This window comes from Phoca vitulina, unplaced genomic scaffold (assembly GCF_004348235.1).
Source record: "Phoca vitulina isolate PV1807 unplaced genomic scaffold, GSC_HSeal_1.0 scaffold66, whole genome shotgun sequence".
NCBI lineage: Eukaryota > Metazoa > Chordata > Mammalia > Carnivora > Phocidae > Phoca > Phoca vitulina.
Window position 1 is genome coordinate 5,837,153 of NW_022589769.1, and position 24,077 is coordinate 5,861,229.

General features: G+C 42.4%; 2 long non-coding RNA genes across 2 annotated transcripts in view; one reads left to right on the plus strand and one right to left on the minus strand.

Moving 5' to 3' along the window:
• LOC116624355 overlaps positions 1–23,166 on the plus strand; it is a 42,564-nt gene extending 19,398 nt beyond the window's left edge. The window contains exons 3-4 of the long non-coding RNA XR_004297882.1: positions 11,650–11,726; positions 23,113–23,166. This is a non-coding gene — a long non-coding RNA (uncharacterized LOC116624355). The remainder of the gene's footprint in view (positions 1–11,649; positions 11,727–23,112) is intronic.
• The window catches only part of LOC116624354, a 226,080-nt gene that overhangs the window by 23,117 nt on the left and 178,886 nt on the right, over positions 1–24,077 (minus strand). The window lies entirely within an intron of this gene.

Sequence of the window (24,077 nt, forward strand, 5' to 3'; positions counted from 1 at the left end):
TCAGGCAACCTAGGCCAACTTATTTTTGCTATCTACTAGCTGCTTTGCTGAGCAAGCTACTGACCCACTCAGCCTGTTTTCCTTTCTCTAAAATGGGGATAATAATAGTCCCTACCTCATAGTGTTTTGGTGAAGAATAAAATGATATAATGCAAGTATATGCATAACTCGGTGTCTGGTGCATAGCAAATGCTCAGTTACTCTCTGCCATTATTTTAAATAATTGTTCAGCTTGCCTGGATATTACAATTTTTTCTATAATATGGGTGTATTCCTTTTGTAGCTAGGAAACATAATAGAATGTATTTAAAACAATGACTGTAAGTGGAGGGCAAGTAGGGACCAGTTGGCTGGAGATTAAATGCCCGAAGAGGAAAAAAGTAAGGTCGTACTGTATCACAATCTGATTGTGTCAAATATTAGTACTTTGTAAATTCTGCTGTTGAAGACAAATCACAGAAGGATCATATTACCAAGGACGGGAAGTGAGATAGACCACTTACATGAAAAGCCCATTTCTGGAAATGGTGTGGTGACAAGTATCCATGGAAGAAATGAGGATCACAAAACTTTCATGAGAGCCCAAAAAAGACAATTCGCTTCCCCCACATCAACGGTGAATCTGTAACTCAAGCCTCTGGTTCCCATATGCCAGGACCCTTTCTATTAGACCTCGCTGCTAGGGTATCACTACTTTCAAATATATTCTCTGCTTGGTTGGTTCCCTGCCTCTCATCCTAAGAAGACCTGTATTTGCTCAATTTCTGAAAGGTTACATCTCACCTTTCTATATTTAAACGTCAATAAAAGGTGGGGGGGGGAGTCAATTAAAAAATCTGTCAGTAGAAGAATCTGATAACTATGTGCTTGAAACTATGTCTTTTCAGTTTTTCCAACAAATGAAACACCATACTAATGAAAAGTCTGAGCAGGTGAGTCAGGTGGCCCCAAGTGTACTTGCATAAGAGGTTCCTGAGTTATAATTTATTCAAATAGCCCTGGGAGGGTGGTTGTGTCAATTTCCCTCCTATTGCAGAAATATTTTTTTAAGACATCTCTGAAGGCTAGTAATTGAGCTGCTCATTGAGCTACTATTTATTTAGCAACTATCCTTACTAGACACTGAGTTGTGATCTATTCTCCAGACAGCATGCGGAGTGATCCTTGTGAAACCTGAATCAGGTCTCACTCCCCTCCGATAGCTTCCCATCACAGTTGGGATACAATCCACATTCATTCCCTAGCTTACAAAGAAGGGCACCATGGTTGCCTCTCTGACCACATCTCCTTCCACTCTCCCTCATCTATGACCCTCCAACCTCTGCACCAGGACACTCCACCATCTCCTTTCACCCTCCCTCATTGATGACATTCCACTTCATTTTTAATGGTCAAGGGGAAGACCCTTGAAAGTCTTCCAGGCCTTTAAATATGCCGGTTTATTTCCTGCTGGGGTTTCTATACTAGCTATTCCTTCTGCCTGGAATGCTTCCCATCCAGGTCAGTGCATGGGCAGCTCACCCCTGTCATTCCCATCTCAGTTCAACTGCCCCCTCCTCTAAAAGGCCCTTCCTTGATACCTGATCTAAAATAAGACCTTCCCTGGTCACCCTCTGCCCCACCTCTCCTGTTCTATTACTTCATAGTTCTAATCACTACCAGGAATTACCTTGTATTTCAAGTCGTGTTCCCCAGAAGCAAAGCCTAGGGACTTTTGTGCAACTGACTGGCTCACTAAGGGAGTGTTATCGGGAGAAACTTGTAAGGGGGGGTGCAGGAAGTAGGATAGGACATGAAAAGCCTGAGCAAAGATGTAGTTCAGGTGACACGTAGTAGCCTCAGCCCACTGGGTGCTCTGGAGCAGGAACCGCACCACGAAGTTCATCCTACCTTGAGGCAAAGGAGCTGGTCTTCTGTATCCTACTTCAGCGTGTCTGTGAGTGAGAGCGGCTCTAGTGTGGGGCATGTTAAGTTTTGAGACAATCTCAATTTTCCAATGGCAAGCCTTTGCACAAGGTTGTAGATGTGAGCTGTTAGGCTGGCAACAGCTGGGGGATGGATGCACCAACCGAGAGGCTCGGAGCAGCATACCAACACCATCTACAACATTTTGCTCATCTATTATTTTAATTGACTTCTGTGTGTCTGCCCTGCTAGACTTTAGGCTCCATGAGGGCAAAGATATCACCTGCTCTATTTACTGTGTTACTCTTTAAGACATAATAGGCACTCAATAAATATTGGTTGAATGTTCAAAGAATTAATGAGTTAAGACACTTTACTTGCTCTATCTAGCTAATCCTTACAATCACCCTGGGAGGCAGGACCTGCAAGTCTGAGTTCTTTCCAGGCTCAGATCCAAGCTTGTCCATTTGAGAGTCAATTAACCGGATAGCCTGGATATAAATAAACCATGCGGACAAACTTCTCTATAGCCTTTACCTAGAGCCTTTTTCCTTACTCTCCACTACCTCCCTCCATACACATATGTAGGCTTTCCTTTGATTTTCAAAGTATTTATTCCCCAAGCCCCAGACCTTGAGCCTAAATAATCACACAGAATCAGCACAGAATCCCTGCACTATTTTCCTTGATGCCTTGCTTTGTTCCCACACAAGTTAAGAATATTTTGAAAATAAACACTGGTTGTCATTAGTACAACGGACGAGGACTGTATGTACAGATGCTGACTGTATGAGTTAGCACACACTAAGGTTATATAATGTTTTAATCTTTAAAACTAAATGGAATGAATTATCAGGCCAACAGGAATATTCCAGCCTGCTTCATCCCCATTCATCGCTTAGGGTTTTGTCAGGTAAGTGAGGACAAAATGCCTTAAGATCTCACTCCTCCAAGAGTGATTTGTGCACGTGCCGCATCAGCACCAGCTGAGAGTTGATTGGAATGCAGAATCCCAGGCCCTACCCCAGGCCCGCTGAATTGAACCTGCATTTTACCCAAATCCCCAGGTAATTCAGGTGCACATCAAAGTTAAGGAGGTGTTGCCTTCCCACAACTGCACCCAGCCTTTCCTACCACCCCTCCTTTGGTGATGCTAATTATTTTAGAACACCCCCATTAATTCTTCAGATTCCTTTTGCCCTGAGTCACAGAAGACCATAACAGGGACCTAGATGCTCCCTTGGTCTGTAAAAGTAAAAGAAACAGCTTGGGATCTTCCAAGTGAGATACCTGTCCTGAATCCAGAGTTTCAGAAGGGGATAGTGTAAAGAATACATGGTTCTGGAAAGATGAACATCAAGAAATGTCACCACCTCTCCTACTCCCTTTCCTTGAACTTCAGAGAGGGAAACTTCCCCATGAGCAGGTGGACTGATTCTGTCTTTGTCTTTTTTTTTTTCAAAAAAAATTTTAAATTATTATATTATGTTAATCACCATACATTACATCATCAGTTTTTGATGTAGTGTTCCATGATTCATTGTTTGCGTATAACACCCAGTGCTCCATGCAGAACGCGCCCTCTTTAATACCCATCACCGGGCTAACCCATCCTCCCACCCCCCTCCCCTCTAGAACCCTCAGTTTGTTTTTCAGAGTCCATAGTCTCTCATGGTTCATCTCCCCCTCTGATTTCCCCCCCTTCATTCTTCCCCTCCTACTATCTCCTTCTTCTTCTTTTTTTTTTTTAACATATAATGTATTATTTGTTTCAGAGGTAGAGATCTGTTATTCAACAGTCTTACACAATTCACAGTGCTCACCATAGCACATACACTCCCCAATGTCTATCACCCAGCCACCCCATCCCTCCCACCCCCCACCACTCCAGCAACCCTCAGTTTGTTTCCTGAGATTAAGAATTCCTCATATCAGTGAGGTCATATGATACATGTCTTTCTCTGATTGACTTATTTTGCTCAACATAACACCCTCCAATTCCATCCACGTCATTGCAAATAGCAAGATCTCATTCTTTTTGATGGCTGCATAATATTCCATTGTATATATATACCACATCTTCTTTATCCATTCATCTGTTGACAGACATCTTGGCTCTTTCCATAGTTTGGCTATTGTGGACATTGCTGCTATAAACATCGGGGTGCACGTACCCCTTCAGATCCCTACATTTGTATCTTTGGGGTAAATACCCAGTAGTGCATCCAGTAACCCAGAGGCCCTTCAGGGGCCCGCTGGTCAGTGGCAGAGAGTAAGCTTCTATGATTGGAAAGAAAAGAGATGGATGGGTGTCACTGAGTGATGGAAGAAGTGTCATCCAAATCAATCACTGATGTCAGTACTTTCGAACCCTGGAAGACCATGTAAATGGCCTGTGCTATGAATTTAAAAGTACCCCCCACCATAGGGATCCTGAATCAGCATCCTGGAGCAGCACCTAGGAATCTGAATTTATAAACAAATTCCACAGTCATGTTGGGAACCAATAAACTTGGTAATTACCATAAATCAGAAATGTTCAAACTTAATTGGTGATTTTTTTTAAAAATACATGGAATACTTATTATGCTAATAATAAGTTAATGTTATTTCCAAAGCTAATAAAATGCTACTTCCAAGGCTCTTTTCTTGCAGTATAATTCAAGGGACCCAAGAATCTGTAAGCCATTGAACCAACTATTATTCCTTGTAGCAGAAAAGACTCTGAGCTTTCCCACCAGCTGGTTTTGTGCTCCTTGCATGTGTCATTGAAGGGCTCTGAGGTCTAATTTCTTCATCTGAACATGGGGTATTAAATTATCCATTTCACAAGGCTGATGTAAAACGCTAGTGAGTTTAGCTATGGGGACACGGTTAGTAATTCTATCAAGTGCTGTACATGGGGATAAGCAATTTCAATTTTCAACTGGCTCATTGAAATATTTCTTTATTGTATCTTGGAACAATTACCTAATTTGCAGTGTCCAGTGTAGGATGGAAATGTGGAGCTCCTTATTAAAAAAAAATTATTAAGAATTTGAAGTTGGTTACAGCAGAGCATTGGCACCCTTCTGAGCATGGGGCCTTGTGCACAAGTCACATAGTCAAGAGGCTGGCCCTACTTATATCCACAGGCTCTGGAAATCAACCCTGCCAAATACAGAGGGTTAGGGATGGGAAGGGAAGACAACAGCAATAATATGAGCTGAGCATTTGAAAGTACTTAACAAGTTTACAAAGTTCCTCCATATGTAATGGCTCAAACTGACTTGGTTATCAGAATCACCTGGGGAGCTTGTTAGGAATCCCTATTCCTGGGCTACTCTCCTGCCAATGTCCAACTAATAGTCCTGGGAAGAGGGCCAAGAATCTGTATTTTTAACAAGCTTCTTTGAAACACATCTTTATGGTCAGGAAAGTTCTGGAATACTTTTAGTAACCTATTAGATTCTCAAACGAACTATTCTTCCTCCCACTGTGAACTGAAGTAGACATCATTAGCTCCATTTTGTGAATGAGGAAGCTGGGATTCAGAGAGGTTTGGTCAAAGCTAGGAAGGGCCAAAGCTAGGATTGAAGCTGTCTTCAAAGAGAAGGCTCTCATAGCTCCATTACATCACGGTGTGTGGATGCCCATGTGTGACAGAGAGAATATGAAAGAGTAAAATCTCCCACATCTCCCCTAGATTTGAACATAGAATTGTGTGTACCTGTTGCTTTGGGGGAGATGGGAGTGCAGCTGTTTGATTGAAGCCAAGAGAAAGCCGGATGTTTCTCAGAAGCCAACGTAACCATCAGAAAAGACTTCCTGGGTGGTCTCTAGTCAAGGCTATTTTTAAATTCTTGCTTATTTATGTCAAGCAATTCTTGCTTATTTTGTTCATTCAGTCATTATCCCTTCCCTTTGCCCTGTTTTTGAGTCTTCATTATTTTTTCAGGTGGTCCATTCTCCACATGGGAGCCTGAGCCATCCTGGGAGGACAGGGGTCACACCGTTTAGTGCCTCTCCTCAAAAGTCCCCAGGACCTCCCCATTTCACTCAGGGTAGAAGCCTAGACCCATCCAATAACCTACAAGGACTTAATGCAACCTTCCTCCAGCTCCTGTCTCTTCCCAGGATCCTGTCCACTCTGTCCCAGCCACACCGATTAACCAGGCCTGCTCCTGCCTCAGGGCTTCTCCACATATCCCCACATGGCTCCCTCCCTCACCTCCTTCAAGTCTTTATTCAAAATGATGTCTTCTTAGTGAGGCTTTCTTTGATTACCCTATTAGGCATTGCAGCCCATACCCCTGGCTCTCTCAATCTCCCTCACTCACAACCTTTAATTTTCTTCTATCACTATCTTCTAACATACTAAATAATTCCAACCCATGTGTAATGTGTGTCTGTCACCTGGCCACTAGAAGGTAAGCTCTGTGAGGACAAGGACTTTGTCTCTGCTCACCACAGCATTGGGAATAGCCTGCACAGTGCCTGGCACAGAGCAGAGGCTCTGTGAATAGTTGTTGGATGATGGGTGTGGTCATTCAACAAACCATGTGTCCCGCCCTAAGCTAGACACTCACCATGCAACAATGAAGGAGACCCACCCCCGCCCTTGGAAAGCACACAGTATGCTATTTAAGAAAGGACTCAAACACAAAGAAGTCAAACTGAGTGGTGGGAGTCCATGTGAGAGGAGCGTAGGCAAGGTACACACCTGCAGGGGTGCCCAGGGAGGAACAGACTCAGCCCAGGAGCCAGTGGGAGCTTTAAACAGCAGCTGAGGATTGAGTTGGGCTTGAGGATGATTGACATTTTGACAGAGGGAGACCCAAGAGGGAGGAGTGAGCCCACCCCAGACAGAGGGATCAGCAAGCACAAAACACGCAAAATTCAAATTGTTCTCAGGAGGACTGCAAGCAATGGGACAAAGCATGCAAGGCAGGGTGTGTGTGTGTGTGTGTGTGTGTGTGTGTGTGTGTGTGTGTGTGTAAAATGAGTACAGCTGTAAGGCTGTCCTGGAAAAAGACAGATGCCCCGGGGGTCCAGTGGACTGGGGTCTAAGTGCCAGTTCAGCCCAGCTCTCTCTGGCTGGCTTCCATACTGCCTTGTTGACAGCTCCCAATGCCCCACACAACTATATCCTCTGGTTCTTCACCCTCAGGCCTTCCCATATTTTGCAGAGCAATTTAGCCTCAGACCTATCTTCAGATTCATAAACACAAAAATATCTCTATAGAAATTAAGTGTCAAATATTCTGAGACTTACAGCCTCTAAGCACAAAATAAAATCGAGTAGAAGCTTTAAAATTTCAGACTCCTCCTTTCCTTTTCTATACTGATCTATCCAACTCAGAGAGATTCCTTTTACTCTTTCTCTGACATGGAGAGCCACCACATCCCTATCCCCCACTGGGTCCGTAGGGTTCCTCATGCCATTTTCATCTAGTGCACCTGGTTATCTCACTGACTCCTCACTGCACCCCTGTGAGGTAGCCATTATGATTCCATTTCTCAGAAGAGGAAACTGAAGCCCAGGGTCACATCGTACATTAGGGACCGAGCTGGAGGGAAAGCCCAGGTTCATCTGAGTCCAAGGATAAAACACTTCTCACCCAACATCAACGAGAAACAGGACGGGACAATGTGTATCTCGTCATCAAGAGATTAAAGGCTGCTTTTTAAAATTGAAGACTCAAAAACATGGCAAAGAATGGATTCTTCCCCCTCTCCTTCCACTGGGCACATATTAAATATTAATTCCCTTTGTCTTTGCAAACAGAGACGTTGACTAAGACGCACATCATAAAAAATGCAAGGTAAAGTCTCATTCTAATTGCAGCTTTTGTATTGGAAATGCATTTGGATGACTTTCCTCCCTGCAGCTGGGGTTGCACATTTGACCTTCTTTGTCCTTGGTCCATGTTGTCCAGAAGAACATGGGTGTCTGTGGAGTAGCAAGAGATCAAAGACATATTCCCATCAGGAGCCTGACAATCCCAGCTCCAGGCATCAACAAACACTGTCCTTAAAATATTTTTAGGAGGCAAGAGAACTTGAGAAGGAGGTCTTTTCTGGCTAATGGTTCTCTAGATCTCGTGAGAGGGGCTGGGAGAGAAAGGTGGGGCAGCAGGGGTCAAAGGACCCACCAAGATGAAGGAAGGCCATCAACTGCAGGCTCGAGAAGGGACTTTATGTTTTGTTTTGTTTTCAAGCCTGATTTTCCCTTGGGTTTTTAAAAATAATAAATTTTACTGGGTTTTTTTTTTTTTTTTTGGAAAGGGTATGTGTTCACAGCAGAAAATTTCAAAAATGTGAGCATGCAAAAAGGAGATAAAAATTAACTGTAATCCAAGAAATGCATGGGAATGATAAACATCCAAATTACAGCAGTATTTATCCCTAAGGGCAAGGGGCGTATTATAATGGGAAAGGAGTAACACAAGAGACCATCAATCAAATGGGTAATGTTTTATTTCTTTGGCTAAGTATTGGGTACCTGGATATTGGTTATACTTTTTCTTTGGTATCTTTTTAATATGTCGGAAAAAATTCAGAGTACATTTTTGAAAGTCATCTGTTAGATTCATCATTGAAAATTCAGTGGCTAGAACAGCCCCCTGCTATGGAGTAAATACCTAATAAATATTTCTTGAATGAATGAATGAATGAATGACCGTGTGTTGCCTCTGCCTTTTAGTTTCCCCTCATCTAGAAACTAGGGCTGGCAATATCTACTCTTACAATTAACGATGGGAGTTAAACATACCTGGGATACAACCCAGATGCAGCACTTTGATAAATATTCAACCAGGATTTTCATTTTTCCAACACATGGATTTTTTTTTTTAACAGCATTTTAAAAAATAGGATCGGGCGCCTGGGTGGCTCAGTCGTTAAGCGTCTGCCTTCGGCTCAGGTCATGATCCCGGGGTCCTGGGATCGAGGCCCTCATCGGGCTCCCTGCTCCGCGGGAAGCCTGCTTCTCCCTCTCCCACTCCCCCAGCTTGTGTTCCCTCTCTCACTATCTCTCTCTCTGTCAAATAAATAAATTAAAAAAAAAAAAAAAATAGGATCATGTTGGGGCACCTGGATGGCTCAGTCGAGGTTAAGTGTCTGCCTTCGGCTCAGGTCCTGGAACCTCACATCGGGCTCCCTGCTCAGTTGGGAGCCTGCTTCTCCCTCTCCTCCCCACTCCTGCTCTCTCTTGTTATATCTGTCCCTCTCTCTCTTCAAATAAATAAATAAAATCTTTAAAAATGAAAAATAAAAAAATAAATAGGATCATGCAACACATGCTACATTGTAATCAGGTATAATCACATTTTCGCTTGTCTTTTAAATTCCTTTCTCCATTATTTTAGTGGCTGGATATTATTATTATTATCCCATCATATGAGTAATCTGAGCTTTGAAAGAGTCAACATCCTTAGTTGTTGAGGACGGTCTGATGGTACCATTGACAGAATTACTCTGGCAGACTCGGGAGTTGGAGGGCGCTGTGCTCAGCAAGGAGGGGTATTAATTATATCCCTCCAAGGTGACCCCAAGAAAATGTGTTAGGGAACATTCTGAGAGGTCTGTGGCCCTATCCTTTTTTACCTTTCTAGGGAAGCAGTCTCAGACAGCCCCTCTCTTGGCTTCTGCTTATTTATGGAATAAAATCCAAATTTCCATATACCCGTCCTAGTCTGGCCGCCAGCCTTTTGTCCTGGGCTCGCCACCATCCAGCCATGTGGGTCTGTCCAACTCAGACCTTGCCAAGCTCTGTCCCAGCCTAGGTTTATCACATCTACCATCCCCCATGACTGGAGCCCTTCTTCCTCAGCTCCTCCTCATTGTTCAGGTCTAAGCTGAACGTCACTTCCTCCGAAAGTGTTCCTGTCCTGGCCCCTCATTGGAAGAAGGTTCCCTCTTATGTCCACACAGTGCCCTGTGTTTTCCCTTCACGGCCTTTGCTCTACTGCAAGAATTCAATATTCATCTGCACAGCTGTTTGCTGAATGCTCGTCCTCCTTACTGGGAACTCTAAGCTCCAAGAGGACAGGGAAGGACTGCCTCTGTTTTGCTCCTTGTTGAGAGTACAGCAACTAGCAAAACCCCTGCTGCACACAGATGCCTAATAAATATCTCTCTCTCAAATGAATGAATGAATGAATGCTTTTTTTTTTTTTTTAATGAATCACTTAACTGTGTTACTTACCTCTGGGCTTCAGTTTCAGCCTTGTCTATAAAGTAGGTCTGGCAATATCGAACTCAAAAATTATTACGAGAGTAATCGCACTAGTTTCTGTAAAATGTCTCACTGGGCATAGTTGACAGGTGAGAAATGGTTCTCACTGGCATGGTTATTTTGCTCCTCAAACACTCCTGGCCTTAGTATATAAAAAGAGGTACCCACCGCTCTACTTTACTTAAAAGCTTTTTCTTTGCCTCATTCGAAGGCAAGTACAAATGAAAATGCGGGGATATTCGTTTTAATATTATCCCTTTGAACCTCAAAATGCATATGATAGAAAACAGGATGACACATGCAATTTTACCTTTTCTTCTAGCTAACTACTATTTACAAATGGTGGGTCAGTTGCTCCCGTCGGAAAACCTTTTCAAAGCTCAGGCAGTTAATTACAGCTGCCTCTGGGCCACACTTGGAGATCAATAGCTTGAAACAGACTGGGAAGGAGTAGGCATCACTCAGGCATGATGGGCTGAATGCTGGTAACCTCAGGAACCAATGTTTCTAGAAGTCAGCGGTCCCACCCATACATCCATTTGTGATGGTTTACAAATGTAGTCAGTGCAAAAACATCCTTTACTTCCCAAAGAAAATCTGGGCTCTGATCTAGACCAGAGGGGATAAGATACAATTCATCTATTCAATTCATAAATACTTATTAACCACTTACTACATGCCAAGCTATTTAATAGGTGCTAAGCAAGGATATAGCAGTGAACAAGGTAGGTAAGACCTCTGTTCTCCAGGAGCTTATGTATTTGGGGCAGGGGGGTGGGTGGGGATAGGCTAGGGAAGGACAGAAGACAAAGAAACAAAAGAAGGGAAAAAAAACAAAGAAAAAAGATCATACAGAGATGAATGCTTTTTAAAATAAATTTACATGCACTAAAGTAATAGAGAAGGAGAGAGTAACTATTTGATACTGCATAAGGAAATGAAGTTTAATCTGAGATCTGCGTGACAGGAAGAAACCAGTACACAAGAGTCTTTCAGGAAGAGAACAGGTGGTGCAAAGGGCCTGGGGTGGTAACGTTAGATTTTGAAAACATAGTTAAGTGACTAGAAGAGGAAACAGAAATAGTCATGGACAGAGACTGACCCTGTGAGCCATGGTGAAGAGCTTCCACTTCATCTAAGGGGCACGAGAAGCCACTGGATGGTTCTAAGCAAGGGAGTAATATAATGTGATTTATGCTTTTTAAAAAAATCACTCTGGCTGTTGTGTGAAGAATATATTATAGGGGCAGGTGTAGAAATAGCGAAACCATTCAAGAGCCTATTGCAATAATCTAATTGGGAAACAATGGCGGCTTGGACAAAGACATACAGACAATCCCGTCTACAATGGGTTTATAGTTAGTTAAAGTAAACACTTTTAATCCCACAGAGGGGATATTAGTCTTATAAGAGGGCTACCAATCAAATGAAATTGTCAGTTAATTTGAACAGAAAAGTTCAAATGTCCCACCTTTCCTGTTGTTAGAGATGGTGTGTATATAATCTTCTTTCTCTTCCTTCCCCAGATCATCATGTTAAGATTCATCTGTTTAATAACCTCCCTGCAGATCTGAGGTACTGTCATTAGCCTTCAAAGAACAAGGTGGGAAAGATGAAAGACAGGTGTTTCTCCTTTCAGGTATATGGAATCAAGGCATCTGGGATCAGGATGTCAAGGCAAGAGTTTATTTGAACAAATACAACCACCAAACAAGGTTGAATTAGAAACCTCTCCTTCTGCCCCATGTGATAATGGGCAGGAACCTCTTGGGTCATGGAATGAAGGCTGCAAAGGAATTTACCCAGTGTCTCCTGATGATGTTCACTTGGGAGGTTAAGGAAATGTGTTGGGAAGAGAACTGGTAGAAGGAGAGAGTATTTGTGAAAGCCACCCACGCCCAGTCCAATCATAGCTCCTAAGATTTTGCCAGCCAGTTGGTCTCTTTTTCAACGCATATTACTCCAGGGCCCTGGGCCCATAGCAACTGAATGAGATGGGGGCAGGGAAGGGATCTTGGCCGCCTTAATCCAGTATCCAATATGGTGGGTAAAAAGTCTAAAATATATTAAAGATCAGTAATCAACATTTGGATGAGAGGAACTGAGACACATGTATATGGAGAAAGAGCAGGTGAAGATGTGCTCCAAAATGACTGCCCTATCTCTCAAATACCTGTGTATGGAAGAGCCCTCTTGCATGTTTTTTTGATGCCTCCATTGAGAACATTGTTCTATTTGCCACTAACTAGGCCAAAAAACTCTAAACTATCAGAATCAGAGAGAAAGAGACAGAGAGAGACAGAGACAGAGAGACACAGACAGTGAGGCTAAACAGATGCCGTCCCTCTTATCTCTAACCATATGATAAGGCCAATAAAATATATCACAATACCAGGGGTCTTATGTCCCCGTTCATAGAAAGAAGCAGCTCGTGAATTTGCCCTGTAGGATAGTCATTATAAATCAATATTAAGGTATGACTTGGAATCAATTAGATGTAAGCCCTTCAAATAGTCTCACTTCCCAACCTTAAAGCAAAGTTCCTCTGTGGGAGCTAGCCTCAAATTTACACACACACACACACACACACACACACACACACACACACGCATTCTTTCATCTCAAGATACGTACTCTCAGATAAGGTCCTCAAATATTAATACAAGTTTTCAACTTTAAAGAACCTTTAATTTTAAAAGAAACTACAGTGAAATCATATGATACATGGCTGCATAATATTCCATTGTATATATATACCTCATCTTCTTTATCCATTCATCTGTTGATGGACATCTTGGCTCTTTCCATAGTTTGGCTATTGTGGACATTGCTGCTATAAACATTGGGGTGCACACACCCCTTCGGATCACTACATTTGTATCTCTGGGGTAAATACCCAGTAGTGCAATTGCTGGAATTCTTAATCTCAGGAAACAAACTGAGGGTTGCTGGAGTGGTGGGGGGTGGGAGGGATGGGGTGGCTGGGTGGATAGACATTGGGGAGGGTATGTGCTATGGTGAGTGCTGTGAATTGTGTAAGACTGATGAATCACAGACCTGTATCTCTGAAACAAATAATATATTATATGTTAAAAAAAAAAAAAAAAGAAGATAGTAGGAAGGGAAAAATGAAGGGGGGGAATCGGAGGGGGAGACGAACCATGAGAGACTATGGACTCTGAGAAATAAACTGAGGGTTCTCTAGAGGGGAGGGGGGTGGGAGGATTGGTTAGCCTGGTGATGGGTATTAAAGAGGACACGTTCTGCATGGAGCACTGGATGTTATACGCAAACAATGAACCATGGAACACTACATCAAAAACTAATGATGTAATTTATGGTGATTAACATAACATAATAAAATAAAATTTAAAAAAAACTACAAAGTCTGGATGCCCGCAAACTGTGATATCTCCCCAAATGTCCATGACGCCCCTGCAGGAGCCCCTCCTTTCCAAGAACAGAAGGTCAAACATGGCTGCCTCCTCTGTCCACTGCGACTATCACACCCTCTTTCTTTCCACGAGGCAGCAGCCCCTGGCCCCCCACCCAAGGACAAATCAAAGGGAAATTCGAGCTCCCAGCACTTTGGGCAGATCCTTCTTGTTCGCAACTCTACAGAAAAAAAATTACTCTGTGTTCCCAGGGGGAGGATGTTTATAGCGAAAGCCTGACTCTGAGTCCAAGAGGCCGTGAGGAAGAGCAGAAGCACCGACCTTTGCGAGGTGACCACCTTCGATGCCATACACCTGACTGTAGCATGTTCTGGGGGTGGAAGGGAGAGGTGGCTCAGAGGGGAGAGTCAGATGCCAATTCAACACCAAATTCCATACCGATGTGTCTGAACATGGGCTGTTAATGAAGGGTACCTGACTTGAAATTAATCTTGCCACTCACACAAACTGATAGAAAATATGCATTGAGAAGCATACATGGGCTCTTTATTGATTGAGATTTTCTTATTCATTTGTTTGTCTATTTTTTCTCCCCTCCCACCCACTTAACATGTCAGCTCCAAGAGAATGCTGCCTTGTGTACCTCCTTTGCCGTCACGGCTACAGTGCCTGGCACACAGAGGGTAGGTAGTAAATTCTGGTTCAATAAACAGATACAGAGAAAAGACTAGAAGGAATGAATAGAATTAATAGAAATTACTTGGGGAAGAAAGACTGTGGGGTGGTTACAATTTATTCTTTATATTTTCTATCTTTCCCAAGTTTTCTAAAAAATATTTTTCTAAAAAAATAAAATAAAAATATATTTCTAATTAGAATAAAATGGAATGAATATGGCTTGGGGAAAACCCAAATTATCACCAACATGGCCGTTAGCTAAGAAGTAACAGGCAAATTCAAACCTAATAATAATGCACATACTTGAACTGATGTTATATCGATAGCAGCGGGGATATACATCCCTGTTTATTCATTCATGCATTCATTCAACAAGCATTTATTGTGGGCCAACCATCAGTCCTTGGCCCAGACAGTAGAGAAACTGATGAGGGATCATGTTCAAATTCAGAAAAGGTAAAATCATCACATTTTACCCCACATTTACATCTCATACAGATGTAAAGTGAAAATGTGTTCGCTTATTTAAGTCACTAATGAGTGAACTGGTAGTATGTTTCTATCAGTTCAAAAGAAAATGGAGAGATTAGACACACAGATAGGTCAGAAATATTGAAATAAATATGTGAAATGGAAGCAAAACTGGCCTCTTGCACAGCTTGGGAGCCTCCAGTGTACTGAATTTTTGCATGTCTGCAGGCACGAATTATTTTGCCTTGCTATCAATTATCTACACTTTACAGAGTAGACAATGCAAGGTTAGCATTGGATAATCCGGAGAAACATGCTCTAGACAATGGATAATTTTCCATGGCAGCACAAAGGTGATTAAGATATAGTCAATGACTTCTCATGTAGTATCTGGGAAGAATGACATAAATAAAGGACTTGCTTTGCTCTGGACAAGAGGAAAACAAATCTTTATGTTGCTCCTCTTCTGTTGACAGGGACCCTGTGAAAGAAACTCCTGTACGAAAATGGAATATTATCCAAAGAAATGAAAAAAAAAAAAAAGCTATAATTTGGTTTCAAAGCACATTTTAAACTTTTCTGCATTAACAATTTTATTACAAATACAACAGCAAACCAATACATGCTCACCGTAAAACTAAAATGCAAACCATAAAAAAAAATATGGGAAAATAGAAATCAGTGCCCTTGACTGCTTCCCTTGCACCAACTGCATCTTCTCACTCACTGGAGACGCTACAAAAAACAAATAAACAAACAAACAAACAAAAACCAATGTCCACAAATCCATAGATGAGTTATAATGCTGAAGGAAGAGGGTCCTTCATTCAATGGAGCCATCTTAAAAAAATTTTTGTGTTTTTAAAGTAGGATTAGTTTGGGGAAGGGGGGAGAGAAGAGCTCGAATGCTCTGCATTGGAAAAAAGTCACAAGAATGTTAAGTGTTTAAGGCCAGCAAAGGAATAGGGTTGGGGGTATTCAGGGAGGCCAGGGGAGGAAGCGGTAGAAAGTGAAATCCTCAGCTAAGATATAGCCAGTGAGACATGCCCGGTGCCAGGAAAGCTTTGATGAATTCTTGGGATCGTGACATCTAATATTTCATCTCAAGTTATTGTCCATTCTGTCCCATGATGTAATCTCCCGCTATGAGCAAAACCTCTTCCATTAAATAAATATCTGCTAGATAGGACAACCTGTATCAGTGGCACTTTGGAGATCTTTAAAGACTGTGTCAGTGTGGGTTGGGCTCAGGGTGGGGGGGCAATGGAGAGAAGAGAGCAGTTGCAGGAGGTGAGAAATTTAATAGTCAGAGACTCAGAGCAAGAGATGACCAGGGATGGTAAGCCCCCAACTCCAGGTTCTGCTAAGAACACCTGGAGATACAGGACAAACATACTAGTCTTCCTGCCTTCTCCTGGATTGAAATTCTATATATTTGAACTAAATGTTAAAGGAAAGTGTTATCTCAAGAAGCTGGAGCCACAAATGACAGCATGGAGGGCTTCCCAGAGTAAGTGACGTTTGAACTGAGTCTGGGTCTCATCACACAAAAGGGGCTAACTAGGAAAGGAAGATGGAACCACATGCACAGAAGCAAGGCAGCATAAAAGGGCTGAGGGATGTTTGGGGGAACAAAGAGCTGGCTGGTATTATAGAGCTCAGCCTACATAGAAGGAGTGAGATATGATTTTGAATTGTATGCAGATCTCTGAGGCTAATGTTCAGATTCATGTTATAAGATACACCTGGTACAAAGAAGGAAAGCATCATGGTATAGCCCTGGTGATTGGACAAGGATTTGGAGACACATAATCTAACATTCACTCTGTCACTAACTCAAGCCATCAGCTTTCCTTCATCTGTGAGGCAGAGACAATGAATCGTCCTTCCAAGGCTGTGCTTATCCCCACAGAGCACTGAACTAACACAAAGTGTTGGGATGAGAGAAGACTTTCTCCTTTTCTGAGCAAGAATGGAGGACAAACCCACAAAAGGAAGGATATTTTGCTGAAAAAGCTCAGAACACGTAAATGGACTGAGTTTAATTCCCAGTGTTGGAAGAGAATCAATAAGCAAAGAATCCCTTCCAAGAGGTACTGTCTGGCGTGTAAACAAGACATGATTTTAGCAAAGCTGGTCCAGTGTCTTTTTTTTCTTGCCTTTTGCTGGCATTAATGTCCTGGAACAGATAGCTCTGCACCTCTAACTCCATTCTTGCCCCCTTTTTTAGTTGTGTTTGTTGCTGTTGCTGTGTCTACCGGCTGGAGGCATGAGTTCAACAGTCTTACAGAAGGGCAAGTGGACAGATATGACCACTCTGACGAACAGGAACTTTTATAATCTTTCTCTGTCTTAGTGTGCGATGCTCAGGGTCCAAGAGCCAGGAAGGCACACCAGTGCAGCCCCCAGGATTCATTCATCTGCACTGAAAGGACCCAAGGCCTCAGATGAGGTCCTTCAGATGATCTTGAGGTACTGAAGTCCTTCTTCCTCAGCAGGGACATCAAAGTCCTCACCAAATGGGTTTTGGCAGTATGTCAAGTGGTTCTCTGGACATAGAGGTGGGAGTTAGACTTATTAGCAATTCCCTGGGTTTACCTGGCACTGAATCTCAAATGCTCTTGTAGGTAAGTCTTGATCGGTAGGGACCAGGTCTATTATAGCATTGTCACCATTAAATGCTAACTGAGCAACTAGGATGAGCTGAGTGTGAAGAGATGCCCAATAGCAAAAACATGAGTGCTCCCCTAAAGGAGCATAGAGGATCCAAAACACATCCACAGAAGCTAAATAGCAGCATGCAACAAGTCCTTTTGAGTGATGTGGGTAGTGCTGCAAACAAAGGTGGTGATTATTAGTCTGACAAGTTCAGGTCATAGTCTGTACCATTTTGTTTGTGTAATACATCCCCAGAATTTGGCATAGAACATGTACATAGTCGGGAGCTCAAAAACATTTGTTAAACAGGCAAATAAGTCTGGGGTGGTGGTCAAGGAGGGTTTGAAGGAGGCAGTGGCATACAATTTGTCGCAGAGAAAATGGACAGATGAGTGATTAAGAGCATGGATTCTGGAGCCAGGCTGCCTGGATTTGAATCCTGGCCACACCACTTACAGCCAGGGGATTTCAGGCAAATTATTGAATCTTGCTGGGTCTTAGTTGTTTTAGCTGTAAAAGGGGGACAATTCCAGTACCTACATCATAGAGTGGTTGGAAATATTACAAATACATAAAGTATTAGTAAACTATCAGAATATAATAAGCACTATATATGGCTAAGTGATGGTGATGATCATGACCATGATAGAGACATTGAGGTTCATTCTAAATGAGCCAAAGCACAAGGAGTGTTTAAGGGATGGGAACACCAGTTGGGTGGTGGGCATGTGGTAAAGGAGCAGTGAGAAGTATCAGCATAAAACAGGATGAGGACAAGACTCCTCAAATGCCATTTGAATTTGACAGTGTGCGCACCTGATAGTTTTATAGACGGTGCTCATCAAAGGGTGTTTTAGAAAATGAAGAAATAAATTTAGTACTGCTTTTCATAACAAAAACATGCAAATATCAACAGGAAAATGGCCTCATAAGCTTTGGTATATTTTAACCAGGGAATACTACACAACAGTTAAAAAGAATGAAGTCAATCTGTATGCAAGACTTCAGGAAAATCTGTAAGTCATATTGTTGAGTGAACAAATGCATGTTGCCCAGCAATAATGAATTACAATACTACCAACACAAGCACATGTTTCTACATACTTTCTATCGGCCCATATGTTTGCAAATACAAAGAATGATGTTTAGAGGCTCACATATCAAATTGATACACGCAAAGATTCTGGAAAGAGGAACACAATTGAGGGGATAAGAAGGTGGTCAAAGAGATCTCACCCACATCCTCCACGTCTTTCAATAAGGAGAAGAGTCCCACATTATTTTTGTAAATAAAAAGTAATACTTTTTTAAAGAAATTTGTTTGTATGGAGGAGAGAATAGAAGGCGACAGCTTAAATGGAAAGCACTGCAGCTGTCTGGGTGTGAGGCAATAGTTAGCGTTGTCAGTGACGGGAATGACAAGGAAAAGTACACAGTAGGAGTCAACAAAACAAAGTAGAGAGACAGAAAAATGGTGACGTAGCTCTCCGAGAGAGAACCTAGAGTTGAGAGACAGACAGACAGAGAGGGAGGGAGAGAGAGAAAGAGAGAGAGAGAGCATGAGTTCCATTTTATGCTCACACACAGTGACACCAACACTCTGAGAAGAGTTGCCATCCAATACTCTACTCTTGGCATGTGGACCACTTCCTCTAGCATAATAATGACAAAATTAGGTCAATTAGTTTTGTCAATTAATTAATTACTTGGCCCACAGCTCTTTTAACTGCTTTATAAAACAACTGCAAAGAAACCCCCAAGCAGTTGATTTGATACTGAATAGCTAGAGCTTCACTCTTGCTTAATAAGAAATAGCCAGATTGAGGCCAGAGGGTCTTATTATTTTATCAACGCATTGAATCTGAGGCAGTAAATGGTTCACTACTGATCTGGGGAAGTTACTTTTATGCCATAAAAAAGGGGGTAGTTTAAGCCCTAAGCGACTTGGATTTCAGCATTTCTGATCAATACAGAGCCAAAATGTGTCTTTCACTTACAACTGAGCAGAATAGTATTTATAATGTCCTGACCTCTCTGAGACCCACAGATAGTCCCTTCTCCTTTTGAAGTAAATCCATAAATAGTACATTTATTGAATCAAGTTTATACTAATCCTGTTGGAGATTGTCTATTGACAATGCCAAATAGAGTGCCCTTCTGTTTCAGCTCACATAAGATGCTAGAGAATCTATTGAAACACAAGTTCTTAATCTTGGGCTAATGAGGTTGGTAGTTCATGGATGGGCTTCAGAGGGTCAAGAACATTCTGGAATATTATGCAAAATTCTCTGGATTTTGTCTTGTTAATCTTTTGGGGAGCAAGAGCTCCTGGTTTAAATAAGTTCTACAAAACTAACTAAATAATGCTTAGAAACTGCTACAGTTTGGGAGGTTTTGTTTGTTTGTTTCTTAAAAAATACATCATTCTAGCTAACTGAATCATTCTATGTGATTCTATATTAAAGTTATTTATAGTAAGTCAATCTTCTAAGGGAATTATGACATATGAACTAACAACTTAAAAAAAATCATAGTTAGGAACCCGACATTTCTCAGAAACAATACCTAAGGAAAAAAGTTTACAGAAACACTATCTAAGGAGAAAAACTTGAAGGAGAACAAGGTTTCCTCTGGTTGAGAAAATCCCAGGACACTGTTGGAAGCAGAAAGCACTTGAACTGTCCATTGCAGAATAGATAGAAATTGGTAGGCAACGATGGAAGAGCAAGTTCTAAGTGAAGATAAGTGTTGAGCAAAGTCATGGACATAGGAAAAGACAAGGTATCTTCTATAGCTGGAACTTTCTGGGCAAGAGTAGGAGATAAGACAAGGATGTAACCTTAGATCTGATCAAGAAGGCTGGGCCCTATTCGATAAGAAGCTATGAAATGGGAAGCTATTTAATGTTTCTGATCAAAGGGATAACATGAAAAAGTAGGTCCATCTAGAGTGGAGGTGGAAGAAGTCTAAAGGAGGGAAGTCCATTATTTGTAGAGTAACCAGGGTGGAGAGGATTAGACACAAAGAAGGGCAGAACAAGTGAAGGACCACCCAGGGTGAAGGAGCTTGTAGTTGCCAAGGGCAACTGCTCTGAGGTCAAAACTTCTGTCCAAAATCATCGCCTTTTTCAAGTGTTTAATTGGCATGTCCATACAAAGACACAAGCCCTTAGCACCTGCTCTACTAAGTTCAGGATGATGCATCCCCAGTAATCCTTCCTCCCATAAACTGGCCTTAGTAGGAGGGAAACATACTGAGCCCATAAAGATGCTGTCTCAGCAAGTGCCAGAGAACAAGAATAAATTCCCTCCTGAACTCTCTAGCCCCTCGTTATAGTCTTAACTCCCCGCCTCCCTCACCAACATGGGACACAATGAAAGTTACCATTGAAGGTGTCAACTCTACCTTTCCTGGCTTGGAGAAGTGTAGTCCTGTCTGTCTTCACCACACACTCCCTTCTGGTTATCAACTGAAGGGTTAATTACATTACATACTCGGGCGAATCAACAAATACATGGCCAGAGGGCCAGAGGCCATTTCGAATAGAAAACGTACACCTTCTCTAGAAACCATGACACAGAAGCATTGGAAGAAACTCTCAGGTCTCTCCATCACAGAGCCAACAGAACACAGGCTTCTGAGGTCATTATCTTGTATATAATCAGGACAACTCCAACAGGAAAAAAAGGAACCTTAAGATGAGAATCTGATAGTGTGCAGAGATTTACTCAAACTGTAGCAGACATGCACAGTCCTCTGTTATTACAAGTGTTCTCTGGTAAGAAATACTAAATCTCCTCTTGTTTAAGTCACTGGTGGTTGGAACTGTTACTTTGTGCTTTTGGGGAAACCCAAACAAGGAAACTGTCTACCCACAAGGACTGGAAGAGAAGAAATGGGCCGAATATTAAGATCTCAACCTAACTGTATCAATTAACAGCTGAGCAAGAGTTTGGTATTCTTGAGCAGGAACTTCATTTTGGAAGTTTGATGAGCAGTGATTTAGTGAAGTCTTGAGATAAGCTGAGACTTCCACTTAATAATATTTGCTCCTGAAAAGAACATTACTTTTGAACAAGGTGCTTCAGAGTCCATGTGTCATTTCTAAAATTATCTTGTTCCTTTGTAGTGATTTCATTGTTTGAAGGTTCTTTGTTCACAGTTTCATTTTGTTTGATAATTATGCCAGGTATAAAAGTCCTCATTACTTAAGAATCATGGTGAGTAAAATAGGTAAGTATGATAGATCATATATATGGATGGATGGATGGATGGATGGATAGTTAGATGATAGATAGATAGGCAGATAGATGATAGATGGATAGATAGATGATAGATGATATGGATGGATGGATAGAGGGATAGATAGATAGATAGATAGATAGATAGATAGATAGATAGAGTATTTTCACCAAGGTCACAAATAAGATTAAAAAAAAAAAAACAAACCCTGAGGTAGGCAGAATAACCCCCCTCCAAAGATTTCCATGCCCTAATCCCTAGAACCTGTGAATATGATAAAGGCAACACCTGGCAAAAGGGAATTTGCAGATATGATTAAATTAAGGATATACTGATAGGGAGATTCTCCTGGATGACCTGCTGAGCGCAGTGTAACCAGAGTGGTCCTTTTAAGAACAAGGCAGGAGATCAGTCAGAGGAGATGTGATAATGGAATTGGAAGTGGAGATGGGCACCTGGGTGGCTCAGTCGGTTAGGCGTCTGCCTTTGGCTCAAATCATGATCCCGGGATCCTGGGATCAAGTCCCGCATCGGGCTCCTTGCTCAGCGGGGAGCCTGCTTCTCCCTCTGCCCCTCCCCATGCTTGTGCATGCTCTCTCTCTCTCTCTCTGACAAATAAATAAAAAAAGAAAGAAAGAAAGAAAAGGAATTGGAGGTGAAGGAAGAAGGGGCCATGAGCCAAGGACTGTAAGTGGCCTCCAGAAGCTAGAAAACACAAGGAAACAGATACTCTTCTACAACCTCCAAGAGGAGTATAGCCCTGGCCACACCTTGATTTTAGGACTTCTGACCTACGACACTATAAGACAACAGATTTGTATTGTTTCAAGCCATTAGTTTGTGGCCCTCTGTTGCAGCTGCAATAGGAAACTAATACAAGACCACACTTGGAGCCATTAGGGCTCTAAGTTCCTGCATGAAAGAAACAATAAAGATGTAGGAATGGCCCCCCTGCCTTCCTGCCACAGGCCCCCAGAGGCACCTGGGGGACCTGAGCTGCAGACAACAAAGACTCATTCTACTGTCCAGAGCAACCCCCGGCAAGTAAGAACACGTTCATGTGACAGCAACACCTGGGAGAACCCTTCAACAGGCTCCACTCCCCTTCTGTTCACATTTTCATCCCATTGTGATCAAAATGGTGCAGAGGGTGAACAGCCCCAAAGCAAAGAGGAGAAGGACTTGCACAAGATGACTGGAGCCTGAGGTTGCATGGAAGGAGGAGCTGACAGAGGAAGGCACTGCGGGGTGAGGGGAATGCTGTCTCAGCCTGAGTCTCCTGAGAGCACTACCAGTGACAAGGGCCAGTGGGCAGGTGGCTTATTTGGGTAGTGGTTGTAGGGAGCTGGAGTGAGGGTCCAGGGAAGAGGAAAGGAGGAAAGGGAAAGCAATGCAAGGATGTCCTGTTAAGGGTGCTCAGTCTGCAGATGTTAACGGAATGCACTGTTCATGGGTAGTCCCATGGGCATTAACCACACACGTGCACTCGATCACACACACACAGTCTCTCACTCTCACTCTCTCTCTCTCTCTCCTGGGCCACAGGTGAATGCCATAAGGTCCTGCAGGCCACCTGAGTTACCACCACATCATCAGAGAAGCCCTGAGGCAAGAAGCTAGTGGTACATCCTGACAGTCCAGGATGAAGGCTGGCCAGATGAAGACCGTTGACATCTGTTCTCAACTGGTTACCACAGCAGCATTTGGAGTAAGAGATGGGGCTGACAGGGTTTGCAGTGGTCCACAAGAAGGATCCAATCCAGTGACAAAATCCAAACATTGTAATGGAAAAGAAGGATCCATTTGGAAGACCAAAAAAGGAAGGCAAATCAGCCCCTATTGTGTGGCCACTAACATGTGTTATCAATGGTGACTGGAGCTCCTGGTCAGCAGTTTCCAAGTCCCCCACATCCGGCACAAGGCTGGAAGCCACACAGCAGGCCCTCAGCAAAAGTTTGTCAAATCAAATTGAATTACTTTCCACTACCCTCTTCCCATGTATTAGCTTCCAGCTGCCATAATAAATTACTTGAAAAATAGTGGCTGAAAACCACAGAAACTTATTCTCTCAGAATTCTGGAGGATAGAAGTCTGAAATCAAGGTGTATGCAGGGTCATGCTCCCTCTGAAGCTCTGGGGCAGAATCCTTCTTTGCTTCTCCCTAGTTTCTTATGCTTGCTGGCAATCCTTGGTTTGTAGATACATCACTCTAGCTCTCTGCTGCCATCTGCACATGGCATTCTCCCTGTCTATTTGTCTCTAAATTTCCTTCTTCTCATAGGGCACCAGGCATTGGATTTAAGGCTCACCCTAATCCAGCAGGACCTCGTCTCAATTTAGTTACATCTGCAAAGACCCTACCCTCAAATAAGATCATATTCACTGATTCTGGGTACCCATGAACTTGAGGGGACACTACTCAACCCAGTGAATATACACAAGTTTATTTTGTATCACTAAGGGAGTCATGATTTTGCCTCTTTTGGAAAATTATCCTATAATAGTCAAGT